Source organism: Polyodon spathula, chromosome 5 (assembly GCF_017654505.1).
Source record: "Polyodon spathula isolate WHYD16114869_AA chromosome 5, ASM1765450v1, whole genome shotgun sequence".
Classification (NCBI taxonomy): domain Eukaryota; kingdom Metazoa; phylum Chordata; class Actinopteri; order Acipenseriformes; family Polyodontidae; genus Polyodon; species Polyodon spathula.
The window spans coordinates 33,969,794-33,988,721 of record NC_054538.1 but is presented as its reverse complement, the minus strand read 5'-3'; the positions used below and the strand labels follow the sequence as shown (position 1 = coordinate 33,988,721).

General features: G+C 34.2%; 1 long non-coding RNA gene across 1 annotated transcript in view; it reads right to left on the bottom strand.

Moving 5' to 3' along the window:
• Positions 1-3,279: 3,279 nt before the first annotated feature.
• Positions 3,280-18,928, bottom strand: part of LOC121315879 — a 60,749-nt gene continuing 45,100 nt past the window's right edge. Inside the window, exons 2-3 of the long non-coding RNA XR_005950338.1 lie at positions 9,173-9,244; positions 3,280-3,365 (exon numbers count right to left, since the gene is read on the bottom strand). This is a non-coding gene — a long non-coding RNA (uncharacterized LOC121315879). The remainder of the gene's footprint in view (positions 3,366-9,172; positions 9,245-18,928) is intronic.

Sequence of the window (18,928 nt, the reverse complement as noted above, 5' to 3'; positions counted from 1 at the left end):
AGCTAAATGAGACTGTCTATGTTCGACTTTTACAACAGGACATAAAGGACAGGACTACTCATAAAGAGGTAATACTAGTTAAAGTATATCTAATATTAAATACAAAGGTTTTATTATGTTTTGTATTTTGTTTTACTTCTGGATTTTTTTAAATGAATAGTATGATATATAAATTCCTCTCAAGGCCCATGTTTTTCAGATGCTTACAAATCAGTACCCTTGTCATGGTTAAATTAACAGACATTATTGTTTTTATTTTTAAATAAATAAATAACTAAATAAATAATAAGTCTAGCATAACATTTTATAAATATCTCCAGACAGGTGCTGCCATTTCCAGAGATAATAATACAAATATAATAATAATAATAATAAAATAACAAATTGAAGAAGTTTGTTTTATTCCTGCAAACAAATCTACACAGATAAATGCCTCAAAGGTTCTGTTTTCTGTGTATAATAAGTTCTTGACCCCAACTTAGGAAAAGTCATAAAATATTACACAGAAAATGAAAAGAAAAATAGCATTTATGCTAATTGGAAACTTGTGTTGTGTCAAATAGACCCGAAACCTAATAGGAGGGATAAGAATACGCTCTGGCAGCATTATAAAATGAATGCCCCAAAACATACTAATTCTAAGCCATCAAACTAAAATACCAGTGCAAAATGCATTATTAGAGTATAAAAAAAGAAAAAATATGTGGTAAGGACTTATATTAGGAAGACTTTAAAATAACTAACTTGTACAGTGAAAAGCAATTGAAGGGGAGACTACACACCTGTTTAGGTTCAGATGCTGCATGTGAAGAGGTCAACCACAGCTGATTTGGGCTCCTTACCCTTTGGAGGGCAGTGGGTGTGCATTCCAAGCACATGCAAACCTAGCAAACATAACTGAGACAGGTCATGAATTTAAAAGTAGTATAATTATGAGATAATGCTTATTTATTTAGCCAGTTATTTGGCCCACTGCATATTACAAATTTATAGGGTAATATGCATTATTTCGTATTGAAATTTTAAAGCTTGTAATACTTTTTATCTATCAAATTAAACAAGCAACACACATTCTAGCAAGAAGCACGAACAGGCAGCATTGGTGGTACTGTTTAAAAAGTACTTTTTCCTATGCAAAGTTAAAGGATTTTATCAATTTACAATAATTTTTGCTAATTAATCAATTACTTAACTACCTATTGAGAAATATTAAAAAAAAACACTAAGGGAGGAATTAAATCAAAACTTCGACACACCCACTAATGGCAAATTAAAACTCAATTTAATAGGGTAGTTTTTATGAGTAGAGGATAGTGCCCTCTTATTAAGGACAGGTTTGTATTTCTGAATTAGCAGTCTGAGTTCTCCAGAATCAGAATGTACTAGTATTATAATCTGGTCTTTACAAACAGGTTTTTATCAGAACATAGAGGCTATACATTATAATAAATGATAATGCATATGTAAGTGTCGCTATGTCATTTTTAAACAAATGTGTAAAGAACCCACCAGTCTAAACTTTGGTGAATTATCGGTTGAAAGACGTAATGTTGAGCATACATGTGACGTTCACTCTCTGGGTCCAACATGCTACTATTCTCCATCTGATGAATGCGTATTGTACAGACAGGTCACGCACCTCCAAACATCCACCGAAAGCCTTGCGATCCCAAAGAATTAGTACATCTTAAACCGCAATTTGCAAAACTTAACATAAAGAACTGTGTTTTTGTTGTTGTTGTTGTTGTTGTTGTTGTTTTGTTTTTTTTTTTTAATTATTACACAGTGTAACAATTTGTTTTTATGTTCCTGGGTAGTAGGTGTTATTTCCTAATTGCTTATGCCTCAAAAGTATAGAAAATGGCTATTATTCCTCACAAACTTTGCTTTTGTGACCAGGACAGTGATATTTAAAAATATCATTATTTCCAATGGGAAAACGGGCAAATGTGTGTATTTACAGTATAATCGTAAATCTCAAATAACTACTCACTTCTAAATCTTTTGTAGTCATTTTTGTAAACGATCACGTTCCCTTTGTGATTGTAATGTAGTAGAGTTTCAATACAGCCCAACCGTCCGTCCGTTTGTTTATTATTAGTTTACAAATAATATTGTTAGTTTCTTACATTTTGTCGTTTTTTCGTCTTAGGTTCTTTTCTTTTACTTTTCTTTCTCTGATTTCTAGTTTCTCTGTCATGCCAAGCGCACCCAGTTGCTGCTTAGGACTGCTTTTCTTTTTATAGTGTGTTTAGTTGTTAAAGTTCCTACAGGATCGGGGTCAAGCGTTGTTTGTGCTTGCACAAGCATTTGTGCTGTGGTCAGAATACAGCCCCTTGTCTTTTGTCAATTATATAAACCTCAGTTTTCTGGTAAATTTGTTTTCTGAAAGTAATTGCAATATCAAAAGCCATGTAAACACAGTTTTTAGAAAATAGTTATTGGAATAACTGCTGTAAGTCATGTAAGTACACAAAAGTATTTTTTTTTACCACAAAACATAATTATCTAAATATAAGGGTGGGGTGTTTCTCCTGTAGGTGACACCATTTTTCCATGTGTTTTTTAAGAGAAAATCTCCCTGAGGGAAGGGAGTTTATTTAAATTCCAAGGTCCTAAAGTAAGTGGTTGACTCATTCCAAAATGCATTATTAAAAAGAATTCTTGTTATGAGATGCCAGTAAGAAATACTGTGCTGTAGGAAGATTCAGATCATCATCATTGGATATGTTTAGAATTACTTTTGGGACCCACAATAAAAAATTTTTTTTAAAAATCCTCATTTTATTATATCGCTCTAGAATTTGTTAATGTGCATTTAAAGTGCAATATGCTTAGTGTGCATTGCTATGATTGTCAAATATACATTTACTGACACAGCAGACATCACAGAATAATATAAAAACATATATATATATAATAATATATATATATAATATATATATATGGGATATTCTAAGATTATAAAAAATATTGGACCTTTTTATACTGGAAAGGCCGGGGGGGTCCAATATCATGGCTAGTAGTTAATAGGATGGACAGATTTCTTTGAATGTTGAGTTGAACGATGCCCAGAAAGAGAAGTACAGTCACCATTGAGAATTTGGATTCCAAAGCAAAAGTATAGCTGGTGAATTCTAAATTCATAATCATAGATTTAAGTGATTGAGTCAGAGTTTGTGAAAACACAATACAGCCCCGTCGGGAATTCCGATTCATCATTCGAAAAAAGCAAGAAAAGCTTTGAGGGTACCCAGGGAGAGGATTGACAGCTCAACAGCAGGGGCAGGCACTGCAGGATCAGTGGAGGTTGAGGTCGCAGGTCCAGGGGTGTCGAGGGTAGATGGTTCAGCAGTGTTTTTCAGCTGTTTAGCGATACACAAACAAACACAGTGACATGCAAACAAAAAATGAAAAAACAAAAACAGAAAATAAGGGCTTGACTTGGGGTTTAAATACTGGTAGATATTATTGGCAGGACAGAACAGGAGAGGAGCCTTAGCTTCTGCGCTCTGAAGAAACACACACATGGTTACAATAAAATGCATGTGTGAGATCTGTATAGTGACTAGAACTGAACGCTAACCGTAGGTAAGAATTATTTCATTATTTAATTAACTATATCCTTTTTAAGCTGGGGAACGAAATTAAATATATTAACATAGCCCAATAAATTATAGTAAATGATATTCATATAGCCTATGCACATGATACCAAAATGTACAGATAGTGAGTATAGCATGTACTTAAGAGTATAGCATGAGCCATCATTAATGTTGCTGTTTGTTGTTTTAGTAATGGATCTAGCTGGATATAATAAATTCATAATTTGGAAAACATCTGAGGAGACATTTGTTTGATATATATGTCTGGAGTGTATAAGTTTGGAAATAGCACACTGCTGCTGTTGCAGCTAAGGAAATGGTCCTTGATGAGTAGTGTGCAGTAATGATGTCCAGAAATAATATGAAGTGTTTCCATGTTCTCTGTCATAACATAGACTTGGCTTTAATTTACTAATATGTCACCTACTGGTGAAAAAATGCAACAAAACAGAATGAGGTTTCCTATTTGTTTATTTATTCACATTATTGCCACAAAAACACAGGATATTTAAAGAGTAAGTCGCAGGGTTCTGAAACATATAGCATTGCATGTCCCCATGTGTTTACAGAAATTACAGGTTATTTAATCAGGTGTAGCAACACAAGGGATGGATAACAATATATTTTTTGGAACCCTGCTACTTACTCTTTAAGTACTATTGAAGTCAAACTTTATATTTTAACACAAAAAAGCAGTTGCAATTCTGAAACCATTAAGAAAGAACTTAAGTCTACTTACAAGACCCTGCCTCGTGTGTTTGAGTCATTTGTTTTTTTTTTATTTGGTAACATTATTAGGAGTGTTTCTCTTTTCTGAAAAGTTGTGGTAATAATGAAGGGCTTTGAAAATCTAACCTTATGTACTTGACTTACCAATAAGTCACATGTGTAAGAATGTAAGCGCAATAGCATGCTGTATATTTGATTTCTAATCTTCAGCAATATAGTTCTGTGGCAGAGCAGGGCTCTGCCCTTGGAAATACTGGCAGGGATGGAGTTAAATTCTCCTCCCTGCCCAGGTTGATTGCCCCAGGTGGGAGCAATCAACTAATGTAATTAATCAATTATCATTTAGCCACCTGGCATAAAAGGAGCCCTCAGCCGCCCAGTAGAGAGGAGGGAGCTGAGGAAGCAGGTTGGTGTTTTGTTGGTTGTGGTTTTTTTTCAATTTTCTAAATCCAGTGAAGGCATTGCCCAGCCTGGAAACCTTTATTTTTGTGAGTTTGTTTTTGCTTTATTTGTGTTTAAATTGCTTTGTTTTGGCCCTTGTGCCCTTTCATTTTTTGTGTTTATAATAAGTTTTTTTTTTTTAACTTCAGACTATCTCTGGCCCTCTATCCACTCGCCAGCCTGCCACAAGTTCATATAGCAACTCCATCAAAATGTATAGGAAACAATAGCAATCAGGGGCCCTGCTGTCAAGTGTCCAAGTGAACGCCAGATTTATCAATTGCTCCAGTACACAAAGGTGTGCAACACTAATTCAAATCACACTACTACTGTTTAGGGGCAACAGAGAAATGTGAATTTTTAACTTTTGGAATTATGCACATCAAAAACAAAGAAACAACTAAAATACAGCTTCACAAATCTTAAAACACGGAAATGCACACTGTGAGGACAGTTTATATTGCCGTATAAGCGTAAGAGAGTCATATTTAATGCATGTAGGAGTTGTACCAGTGTAATTGAGGGTTAAAAGAATATTACAGAATCTAATGCAAGAGCATTAGATTCTGTCATTTAATCACTTAAATGAATGCATTCAACTTTAATATTAAAAGTATGGAATATATGGCTCTATTCTCTTGCTGTTTTTTTTTTTCTTTCTTGTAACTCTGGGTAAATTTCTCCCTACATGTTTACTGTATAAAATGTGTTTTCATTTTTTGCTCTTTTTTGCAGTCTTTCAGTCAGTAAGTGTCAGCTCAGTCCCTTCAGGAAATGATCCGAATATTTAATTACTATTGCTGCAGAGTGTAATCTGACGTGTAGTAATGATTTATTTGCTATAAATACTCTCCATGTAGTGAAACACCTTCCATTCCTGAACTGGGCAAGCCATAACATAAACAGTAGGTATACATTCATTCTTTGTGCAGGGTTTTAAGTAAATATTTAACTGTATGAAATGGAGCAATTTTTTTTTTGTTAGACCAAAATAAACAAAAAAAGAAAAAAAAAACATTTTAAACATTGGAATAATAAATTTCCCATACCATAATAGCAATGTTATGGTATAAACATTCCTGTTTGTACTGTATGTGACTTTTACTATAGTATAGTGCATGCAGTTACTTTCAAAATAACATATGTACTTTTTTTTTAAATTTCTTTTTATCATTTTATCTTCAATAATTCTGATTGATCCATATCACTCCTCAGTAAACATCTACGAAAATGGTAATGCTTATTTAATTAAGTGTTCTTAGCTTCTTCTACATGGAAATACTTCCTAAATAACTTGTTACCCTCCACCGAGATGCATATGCCCATCTTATTAATGTTACACTTTAGATGAAATGTAAAACCGAGCTCCTGTTGCAGGTGACACTGCAGCAGCAGTTGTTGATGCATAGTTCAACCCCTAGTCTCTAAGCTTAGTAGGATAAAGGTGTTTGCCAAATGACTTAATAATAATAATAATAATAATAATAATAATAATTTCGTTCATATAATTCATAGTGGGTAGGTTGTCATTGTATACAAGACAACTTACAATTTTATATAGGTCTATAGAAGTGCCTGGTCAATTGTGAAGAAACTTAGTTTGGACATGTTATTGAGCATATCAGAAAGAGAGAATACAAAGAAAATCTGTTTGTCTGCCTCTGACTTTTTTTTTTTTAAATATAAACTCGATACATTTACACAAGAAAAATGGTTTTGGGGGTTTCTGCTCGCTCAGTTTATTTTACTCGAGTAAACCAGGCTTTTCACTCAACGTCATGCAAATGAAGGGAAAACGAGGGGGTGGATATGTAAATTAGCTATGTGTAAAGTACTTGTGCTGTTTTTGTAAATTACTAGTGAGTTTGTGGAAATGTGGTTTCCATGCACAGATAACTGGTACACAAGTGAATCTAAACTGCTTTAATAAAGCAAAATACCTCTGGCCTGGTTGGTTAATAATGTGTTTAATGCTCTTGCCCAAATTGCAAAATCTGTTGGTCAGTTTCATTTTATACCTCAGAGTTTATTTTTAATTAATGAATCATAAGATAAATTAGTTGAAACAGTATTCACTACTCACAACATGACACCCAACTAATGACATTTGAAAAACAATTTGAGCAAGAGCAGTAAAACACAACCAACCAGGCACAAGGTATTTTGCTGTATTACAGCAGCTTAGATTCACTCATGTACCAGTTCTCTGGGCATGAAAACCACATTTTCACAAAACGTTACTAGTAATCTTCAAAAACAGCACAAGTACTTTACACATAGCTAATTTACATATCAACCCCCACTTTTTCCCTTCATTTGCCTGACGTTAGGCGAAAAGCCCGGTTTACTCAAGTAAAATAAACTGAGCGAACGGAAACCCAAAAAAACATTTTACACAAGGCATGTTTCTTGTGTAAATGTCGAGTTTAAAAAAAAAAAAATCTCATGGAAACCTCATGAATGATATTGTGATGGTGGTTTGCCGTGGGCTAAGCGGGAAGAAGGGAGACACTGCAAAAGATTTCTTTGGTGCTTGCAAATGTTGTTTATTGTTTATTGTTGTTTATCTGTGGACTGAGGCTGGCGCTTAAAAGTGCAGTTGGTTTGAAAAGCAGGTAATAAAATAAGTAGTATAGTTATACTCGCTCCCACACCCTCTCCAGACAGCACGCAGGCTGCACCGTATATAGGAGTAAGCAGACGGGAAAGAGCGGATTTGGTTGGAATCAGGCTGCAGCAGCTACACAGACAGACAGACGCACAACATAGCATAAAAGTGGGCACAGCATAAAACTAATTACAAGAAAATCCCACCCCCCCCCCCCCAGCTGTTCAATGTAGCACCAAAATGTCCCATTCATAAGTCCTGCGGGACCCAACGCTACACAATGCTTGTTCATTGTTTAATTAAATTACATGTGATTTTGTTATTTAAAGGTTGACAGGTCTTACCAGATGTCTTAAATGCATCACTGAATACGTGTTACACTTTTTTAAAAAAAAGTAACGTGGCAATGTAACTGCCACCTTGTTTTGAATGAGTCATTTATCAAGTGTATTTGGATTTCATTGCAAACCAGTATTTATGTTGATGAATCGTGTAAATACTGGGCCAAAAAACAAAACCAAGACTCATGTTTTTTTTTTTTTATTATTATTTCATTTTATTCAAGATCAACAGAACACATTTCTTCAAGTATTAGCCCAGTTTTTACATACATTGAGCTAGATTCTCAAAGCTCTTTAACCTGAAAACTTTTTTTTTCAGAAGAGAAGAGAACCCAATAAATGAACAAAGAAAAATACATTTCATTTGTGAACTTGTGTGGTCTTAAATTCTTTCTTGTTTTGTTATAGGAATTTGTATTTGTTTTTTCTTTCAGAAAAAAAAAGTTTGGGGGCAAATGTACGTTATTTCCCCATCTTAATAAATTGTGCTATTATTGATCTTTTGTAAAACTACTGTAGATGTTTAAATCAAGTGATATACTGGTAAAAAATGTATAATCAAATAAAAAATATTGCTTCAGGTTAATCAGACAAAGTGTTTAACACATTGGTAACCAGTTATAACACCTACCCATAACATTGTCGTTCTCGAGCGACAATACTATATCTATTACACAGAGAATTGTGAGGGTCTGGAACCAACTCCCCTGTAATGTTGTTGAAGCTGACACCCTGGGATCCATCAAGAAGCTGCTTGATGAGATTCTGGGATCAATAAGCTACTAACAACCAAACGAGCAAGATGGGACAAATGGCCTCCTCTCGTTTGTAAACTTTATGTTCTTAACAACTTGACCTGCTTCTTTTTACTGTGCTGGTGTTATTCTGAAAGGGGGTTGTCTGGGGCCTCCTTACTGTTTTTATGAGCCTTCATCTGAGTACAAATAGCCCTGAAAACAGATTTAGACCCATACATTGACAGAATTACTATCTGTAGAGGTGAATGACTTGAGATTCTTAGCCAGGGATCTAAATCATCCCCCAGACTGCAGTTTCTCACATAGCTTTTCATTTTGGCGTGCTGTGAGCCAAAGGGCACAGATAGATTTGCAATGACTGTCAACCAAAATTAGTATATTTGCGTCAAGTTTATATATACAAGAACAAATTTCCAGAGATACAGAAGTGATTTGTTTTTGTTTTTCTTTGTTGTTATCTTTTAAGTACATGCCAGTTACATTGGGTATAATAACAGTATAGTATGTGTATTCCGTTGATGTATACAATTCTAAATGCTACATTGTCTACAAACCTGGGTTACTTGTTTATGCACAAAACTAAGTTTTAATTCATTATATGTCTTGGATACTACCCACAGACTACTCAGGAAACAGCCGTCTGACTGCTGTTCCAGTGCTAGATGTCCATGTGACACAGGCTATACTCACCATATGTGAAAGTCCCAGATTATACATTTGCTCTTTTGGGGGCTTTTGGCTGGCTCCCTTCTCACTTGGCACCTGTAACACAATAAATTATGTTTTCACAGTAACATTCAAAATAAGTTAACCAGAAATGATGCCAATACCATTAAGTGTGATTTGATTGCCCCTTAACTGTGATACAGTATAGTGAGGTCATGTAAAGGAAGATCAAGTTAGGCACCATTTTTGCTCTTTAAATTGATCAATATTATATGGATTTAAAAGGAACCAGTCATCTAATTCGGTCTCAATCAGTCTTAGGTCACACTTTAGTTGAAGGATCCTTTCATAAGCCAATACCAAAACAGTTTTAATGACACTTAATAGAAAGCATTGTGAATAAAGTACAAAGTACTGTATAACATCTCTTATGTCTTAGTTACAGTACTATGTACCTTATAAATGTATTAATTATTTGTAACAGATTCTTCTATTAAGGTTTAACAATTAAAGGTGGCTTAATTTAAAAACAATTAAAATCCTTTTGTAACATCCCAGGATTTTTTTGTATAGTATCAAAGCAGAAGTATTCGTTTGAAGTCTGGCTCTTCCTTAAAAACAATAAAACGATCTGACAAGTAATACCAGTATCATCTGAAAACAATTTTAAATAGTTTTGAAAACGAAGGTGGAAAAAACATACTTTGTACACCTTAAACTTAATGCTATAGAAGATAAAACTGCAAGATTTTCAGCTATTTTGACACATACCTTTCTTGTATTTATGAATGTGATTGGATAATAATGCATTGTAAAAAAAAAAAAAAAAAAAATCACATCTTAAACATTGACAAACTAGGTACAGTATAATTACACCGTTTAACAATTTTTTTTTTTTTTTTTTTTTTTTTTTTTGTTCCTGGGTAGTAAGTGTTATTTCCTAATTGCTTATGCCTCAAAAGTATAGAAAATGGCTATTATTCCCCACAAACTTTGTTTTTGTGACCAGGACAGTGATATTTCAAAATACCACTATTTCCAATGGGAAAACGGGCAAATGTGTGTCTTTTTGTTCACATAAAGTCAGAAAAAAACATATGAATCCAAATGAACATGTATTTATACTAAAGTAATACAAACATGACTACAAAAGATTTAGAAGTGAGTAGTTTTTCGAGATTTACGATTCTACTGTATTTACAGTAATCAGTATAAATACATGTTAATTTGGATTCATATGTTGTTTTTTTCTGACTTTATGTGAACGAAAAAACACACATTTACCTGTTTTCCCATTGGAAATAGTGATATTTTGAAATATCACTGTCCTGGTCACAAAAGCAAAGTTTGTGGGGAATAATAGCCATTTTCTATACTTTTGAGGCATAAGTAATTAGGAAATAATGCTTACTACCCAGGAACAAAAATTGTATTACATAGTGTTATGATAGGTTTGGCTGCATCACAGTCATAGAATTTCATAAAACCTAATGCTCCACTGCTCCTCTTTACTGAAGCCAGACAGAAGTAAAGCTCCTGCTTTTAATTTTAAACAGAAGCTGCAAAATATGACAGATATACAGCAACATTTGGGGAAATTCACAAAGCCTTTTATTCCAAAGTAACATTAGTATCATTTTTGAAAGCAAAAAACACAATATTGGAAACTGTAAATACAAACCTTTGAAATACCCCATTACCCCAAGACATTACACATGTTGGACAACTACTTACATTAGATACATTTTCATCTTTAGTTTTAGAGGAAGGACTATGTTTCATCTTGTAGCAAACTATTATTATTATTATTATTAAACATTTATCATACTATTTGATATGTTTGTAATAATTTTAAATGGTTCTTAGTTTTGTTGCTCCATTATGAAGTTGTCATTGTGTCTCTTAATCTCCATTCACCTGGCTTGGAGCTTGTTTTGAGCTGGGCTAGAGCAGTTTGTGGTGGTTTGTGCTTCTCACATTTATGAAAAAAAATAATGGCAATCCCCAGCAAGATACACCGCCAAAAACCTGTCTGCTACATTAAAAGTTATGTTTGGGTGCCTCAGTCATTATTCATGGATAATTGCTTTAAATAAGGAAATTTGGCAAATGTATTGAAATTCCTGTATTTTCAACGTGTGTCTAGTCCTCTGTGTCCAAGATCAAAACCACATGATGCTTTATAATAAAGTACTGGCCTTTAGGTTAAAGGTATTGTAAATTAATATTCACCTGGCAGATTACCAACATATGTCTAGATTTCATCATTTTTAAAAGGCTGAAAAGCAAACACGAAACATCTGCACATTTTCCCTGTATTGGTTTTTGTTTATAATATGCTGTTGACAAAAGACCTAAAAAAAAAAAAAGTTTTCATGATAGTGAACACACACATTAGCAGAGTCCTCAGTTGATCTATATAATGCTGAATTTAAATAATTATCCAGCAATTATAAAAATAAAAATTAAAAGAATTAAAAAAAAAAAAAAGTATAAAGTATAATTTCTTATTTCCAGCACAGTGTCACAGTTTGCATTCCAAACTCCAAAATAATGATCTGTGTATTACAGCTGAATTCACACAGTGGACACTGAAGAGTATTACACACCCCACACCAGGTGCTAACAAGATTATCATTAAAATCTAGATACAAACAGAGACTGTTAAACAAAGGAAAAATCTGCCTGCATGCATAAATTGGAATCCTGTAACACTTGCCAGGTCTCAGCAACAATAAATACAGAATCCAAGAAATGATTCGAAATCTCCTGGCAGATTTTTCTTTTTTTATTACCGAGGTCAAGGAGCCATAGTTAAGGCAAAATGCCTGCTCTTAATCTGAGAGTTGGACTAGGAAAGATGCCATGCTACATTGGAGGGGTCCTGTTTGTTTTGGAATCAATTATGAATATAACAGTGTTTTTACTAATGATATTACCAAACCAGTAGCTGCTGAATCTTACTGCCTATTTTCAAATAACTCTGTTCCTACAAGGAACCCCATGAATTAGATCACATATTTATTTATTTATTTATTTAACAGTGGTATTGTTAAATTATATAGTTAGGAAAACCAGAGGCTAAAAAAAGCTTTCTGTTCATAAGCTGTATTTCTGTGCTACTTTTTTCAGTACCTTTCACAATATCGTATGGTACTTTCAAAGGAAAAATAATTTAAAAAAAAAAAAAAAAAACTTACAGTTTTGAACATCAATGTGAAAAAGTCATGAAAATAAATACAATTTAACAAAGAATGGGTCAACTGTAGTTCATTTTAAAAAGGATACGATGGAGCCAGCAATTTTGTTTTTGCCTTGTTAGCTGAAATCCTTTAGAATGCATCAGTGTCCCATGAAATAATACATGTAGCATGTTTTTACCAAGCCAAGTGCAAATATGGAAAACTTTGGAGTGTTGTGAACCATCTAAGAAATTAGTTGAAACATAACATTTTGTTACAGATAACTTTTAAAAGTTTCCAGGGCTATAAAGGAGTGTGCAGATACTCAGATCCCTTACATGCTTTAAGTTGTAAGGCATTCATTTTAAATGAATTAAACCTTTTTTGCAAGGTTTGTAATTGCTATGAACACTCTTTATTATAATAATATCTTTATTTTCATATAGCACCTTTCATAGTGGACCACCATCGCAAAGTGCTGTTCAGAGGTCGGTGGTGAACTGTGCATTATATGCAGTCATTTACAGTAGGACACTGATTTAACATCTCATCCACAGGATGGAGCACAAGGAGGTTAAGTGACTTGCTCAGGGTCACATAGTGAGCCAGTGGCAGAGGTGGGATTTGAATCAGTGACCTTCTGGTTACAAGCCCTGGACTTTAACCACTGGACAGCACTGCTTAGATTTTGTTACCAAGCTGATAATTTCCCCATGAAGCTTAATCCCCACCCCTGGGGCAAAAAAAGGATCAGTTGACAAACAAAATCCAGGAAGGTATTCAATAATTGTATAGATGAGGGTAAATGAGCAAAAGGCATATTTTACTGTTGTCTAATTAGTATATTTTTTAATTGAATTTGTGAAAGTTATAGAAGGAATGTATATAGGAACCCTCAATATTGTGTGATGTATACCCTTTAAGGTGAGGTGAGCTTTGAAATCAGTGAAGAGGAAAATGTAGTCCTTCATGTTTAACTAGGAAGAGAAAGACTTCATTTCTCAGAATGCCTCTGTGACCAGAGAAAGCCATGAGGTGAAGTGTTACTGAGTTTTCTAATGAATCACACCTGTCTAATTAAAATATATATAAAAAGACTGATTTTATGAGTCAGGGGTTGTTGGTGTGTAGGCTGAGACCTGCGTAAAGACCAGATTATTGTGTGCTGAATAGGTTGTGAAACCTTATGATATATATTGAATGTATTCTCTGTTGGTTGTAACATTGTTTCTTCTGAATTAGTAAATGGGTTAGCAGTCTGATGGATAGTTAGGGATTGTTTAAAATGTTATTAAAACAAGTTTAGTTGGCACTCCAGCAAGGAGCTAGGTTTTTTGGTTATTTATAATGACTAATCTTATGTAAAGGGATGCCGGTAAAACAAACATACAGGTACGATCCTGTTTACCTTACATTTTCATGATAAGCCTCTCAGAACCCCTTTCCGTCACTTCGTATTATTCTGACAAGAAAAGGATTATCATGGATTTATCCTCCCCACACATCTGCCTTATTTCCAGCATCAATTAAATAATTCCCTCAGAACCATTCTCTCTATTACATCAGAAATGATGATGCAATTAATTTTATTAAGACAACAGGTCAAGGTGCATGACTTAAGGAAGATATTTCAGGTGCTTTAAAGTTATGCCTATCTACCCTTCCCAGTGGCATATGAAAGAAATTATTTTGCAGTTCGCTTTACTTCTGGGTGCAGAAACAATTCTCACATATTTAGCTCCCTGTCTGAGGCTCTGTGCTGGTTTCTTTTAAACCATTACATAGTACTATTCGTGCTTCACCTTTTAGATGACTTTCTATTAGTGAACTTAAACAGCTAACGTTGCTCCTTAATCAGCTTTCCACAAAATAGGAGTCCCTCTATCAAAAGAGAAAACCATGGGTCCCACCACCTGTCTTGAATTCCTCAGGATCATGCTCGATTCAGAGAACATGGAAGTACGCTTCCCTCTGGACAAATTCAATTGCATTAAAGATTTCTTAGATCTTTCTATTCTGGAAAATCTTGCACCAAACGCCAGCTTCTCTCGCTCCTTAGGCCAGCTCAATTTTGCTATTAGAATTATTCCTCAGGGCAGTCTTTCATTTCATATCTGTTAAAGATAGCTTCTTTTGTATCCAATTTGCAGCATAACGTTAATCTCAATGCCAGGTGCAGAACAGACATCTCTCTAGTCCCATATACTCTCCAACTGGAATGGCATTTCTTTTTTTCCACGATGACTGCGTCTCGTCCCCTCGTATTCTAGCGACTGTACACCAATGCTGTCCTTTCTGTCAGGTATGGTGGTATTTCAGGATCTAAATAGTTTCATGGGACTTGGCTCCTTCAGAACAATCCCCAGCCTTATCGAGCTGTACCCTATTGTTACTGCGTCACTTGCCCTGCCACTAGCAAGAGTTATCACTGATGCATCCACTGTAGCAGTTCAGCCAGCTCACAAGGAGGAGATAACATTGCCCACAGTGCAACTTGCCCTGCTGCTGGCTATATAAAACTAAAAAAAATAAATAAAAAGGAATCCCTTTTCCCCCCTTACAAAGACCATCTTCCGGGAAGTGATGTTCACCGCAGATTCCTGGGCTGCTGCGAAATAACCTCCAGTTATCACAGGCTCCGAGTGCAATTCAACTCGTAAGTGGAGGTTTCCTTTCTGAATTTAAATTACACAGTCTACTTGCTATTTTCATTTAGATTTCATTCAAGGGAATCATGTGCATTAGATTGTAGCTACATAACATGGTCAAATCAATCGAATGTTTAGGTGATCTGAGATTATGAAGACCCTCCGTATGCATGTCCCTACTTAATGTATTGTCTAAATGGTGGTGGTTAGATCTGCCACAGTTGAGTAGATCACGTTATCTCATCCATAACATACACTGCAAGAATCATCTCGTCTTGTGAGTTCATCAGGAAAGTGGGTTCGGTAATACGAAAAACTGTTACTTGTATTACCCAACCAAAGAGGAGCCACTAAATGACATGTTATTTATAAAACAACTCATTCTAGAAACACACTTGAAAGTTACCATTATATTAAGTTTTTTTTTTTTTTTTTTTTTTTTTTTTTAAATACAGGTAAGGCCTTACTATAACTCTAATCTGTTTTTAGTTATACACAAAAGGAGAGTCATTTTGTACTCCGATATCAATCCACCCTTTCATTTTTCAGGGCTTACATGTGTACGTTAAAGTAGTATGAATATTTTTTTAATTATACCAAGAATATAGGTAACAAGTTTTGGCATAACACTTAAACATTACACCTTGATGTAACAGAGCCATGAATCTTCAAATAAAACTCCAAAAAATGTCATCTGGTACCCTCAGATTACCTTTAAGTTAATGTTTTCACTTATCAGCAATACAAAAATATTCACATTTGGAACATGTATCTGGTTTTCAGACAAAACAGGAGTACAATATTGACATGCAACTTTCAGAGATGCACACCATTTGTCAGAACAAAGGAATAAATACCCTTCAGAAATAACCCTAATCCTGGCATTGTCCTTACTGTAGTTATGCTATGTGTTGTGTGCTTGCAATTATGTGGTTCTCACTTCTGTTGCTCCAATATTGAGTCATTTTTTCTCAAAATCTGCCTTTACCTGCTTTATATACATTTTGAAAAAAGGAAGAGTGCTATGTACCTGCGTTACCATATATAGGTGTGTGTTACACTCAATCTGATATTTGACTGAACAAAATAACAATTTCGCAATTGGAAAATGGCCCAATTTGAAAAGACCGAAATGAAATGTTTTTTCTGTGTTTGAGTAAATTATTTTGCTCAAATTGCAAAGTGTAATATACAGACTAAGAAAAGATCAAAGCAGATGATAAACATCTGCACCAGTCTTTCTATGACGCGATTTAAAGAAATTAAGATTTGAAAAATGAAACAATAGGGTGGGTGAAGCAGGCGTCTGGCGATTTTTCGGCGCTGAGCGCTCTGTGGTACTCATGGATTTTGCAGTTTTCAACTCGTTGTATAATTAAATACAAAACAGTGAAGCACCATCTTTCTGTATTTTGTAGAAGTACGAATACCCTGGTAAACAAATAACAATCACAATACTCACGTTGGCGATTTTGTTTTATTTCCTTTTTAAAATTTGCAATTTCTGAAAAAAAAAAAATCAGTCAAGCATATTCTTGCTGGTATAAAATGAATAAAAATATTAAAATTAAAATCTAAAAAAAACACATTTAAGTATAGTAATTGAAGACGACAGAACATGTACAATGTAATTTATTTTTGCTTGTAGTACTTTCTCGTAGTGATCTTAAATAAAACGCATCACGGCCGAACCTGCTTACTGACGGTAAAATTTGAGTTTCAAAAATTTGAGTTTTTGTCACCGAGTTTTTTTTTATTATTATTATTATTTACATTTTATTTATTTTTTTTTTAAATCACGGTTGATGAATACTTCAATTTTGATTCATTTTTGATAGCGATTTTTCCGTTTTATTTCCTGTGCTCGAAGATTTCAAAACCTAAACCAACCGGTGCCGAGCTAAGATTTATGCTGTACTGGTTGTTGAAGGTGTCGATAATTAAAATTAAATTAAGAGCCGATCATGGTCGACATTTTACATATTAGGGCGTTAACACCATACGCGCTTGCTGGCGACAGACTTGTCATTTTCGTCACACATTTAGCTGCTGCAGCGGTGATGAGCAGGTGAGTAAGATTCCAGGCAGACGCCAGCATTGACAGAAAAGTAAGGGGGAGCAGAAGATCAGTAGTTAGTGTACGGAATTAGGAATAGAGTTACTTATTAAATCTGCTATAAAATGTAAATGATAAATTAGATGTACAGATTTTGACCAGTTGATTTATGCGCGAAATATGTATTTGCCGTTGCCAGACAAAATGATAGACCTATGAAATGTGTTTTGTGATGTTTAAAATCATAACTTCAACCTGAATTAAAAAAAAAAAAAATAACTATATGCAATTGACCATTGAAGCATGTGTGACCATTAGACTGCCGTTTGAGTTCATATTTTCTATGTATGTTGAATATTTTTTTAGACCTAGTAGTTTTAACACGTAACTAAGCTTCAGCAAATGGTCAATTGCATATTATACTTATTTTTAACCATCGTTGTTTTAAACTACTTCTTTAAAAGATAGCATGATACCAAATATATAAATGTTATGTTAAATATCTTTACAAAGTTGCAATTGTGTAACAATTTACACAAGTTTAATTAGAATTATTTATATATCAAATATATGCTCTACTTTCAGTGGTAAATGCACTTAGCTAATCATGTTCTTTACAAAGTCTTAACACGTAAAACATTGTTATGGTGACTTTTGACCCCTAAACAAATACTATAACAGTATTGCAAAACTGGAATAGTTATAATAAGGCAAATAAAAATCATTTAAAACATGTTATATTATGTTTCGATCAATTATAAACAAAACCCATGCATATAAAAATGACCCCTCCATTCTATTGCACGGTCACGTGCGTCTGTGTGCCTCGCCTTCTGGACAATCCTGACGGAGGGAAGAGAGACGTATTTAGGGGCAGACTGTTGCATTAATAGAATAACGGACTATCAATTTTAAAAAAAGAGTCAAGCTTGGAGTAAACTTTTGCAAAGTTTAAATATTTTATATATTTAAATTTTATTTCAGAAAGCTAAAAGGCAGTAGATTGCTACACTTAAATCCAAGATGGCCGTCCGGAAAAAAAACTAGCAGGATTGTGTGAATTTTTTTTTTTTTTCTATTTTAATTTTAGATTATGTTTGTCAAGTTAAAACTGATAACCAATTTGTTTGTTTTTGAAATCAATTTAATTTGACCACCCTACAACCAATCAGCGAATTGGAGAAAAATAGAAAGCAGCATCGTTCTTTGTGTAAATCGATTTAAACAAATTGTGAAGTGGAAAATGACACACTAAAGAGAAAATCAGGGGAAAAAAGGAAAGCTGCGTTTGTCTCTGTCAAGCGATTTAAACAAATTGCGAAATGGAAAATAGCAAACGACCAAAGAAAGAGAAAATAGAAAGCTGCATCGATCCTTGTGCCAAGCTAATTACACATTGTGAAAAGGAAAACAAAACAAAAGCAAAGACAGTTTCTTCAGTTTTGGTGTTAATGTTTGTTTATTAGGAGACACCTTAGCTTTTGTTAATGCGTTGACAGTTCCTGTGGACATTTTGAACATGCTGCTACATTGATCCTCAGGGTCCTAGCGTACCACCAAAAACTTATTGAATATGATCATATTCTATAGGTGAAATCACATAGCCTGGATGTGAAAAAAGACAAATACCTGTAGTCATTATCTATACCAATTCGTTCTCAATAGTTGATCTTGACCAGAGCTTGTGAGTTGCTGAACCGAGCCTTTGCAGTTTGAATCCTGAATTGAGACTCTGTCTGAAAACTTATTTACTTGACATCACCTAACTGCTCAATTAATTATGTCTCAAAAGCAGAGGGTAAGCAAAAACTCTGCCTGAGATACAGATGTCTTGTGTTTATTATGATATTACCGTTAGTATTAGATGTGTGGATGAGATTGTTTTGTATGCCAG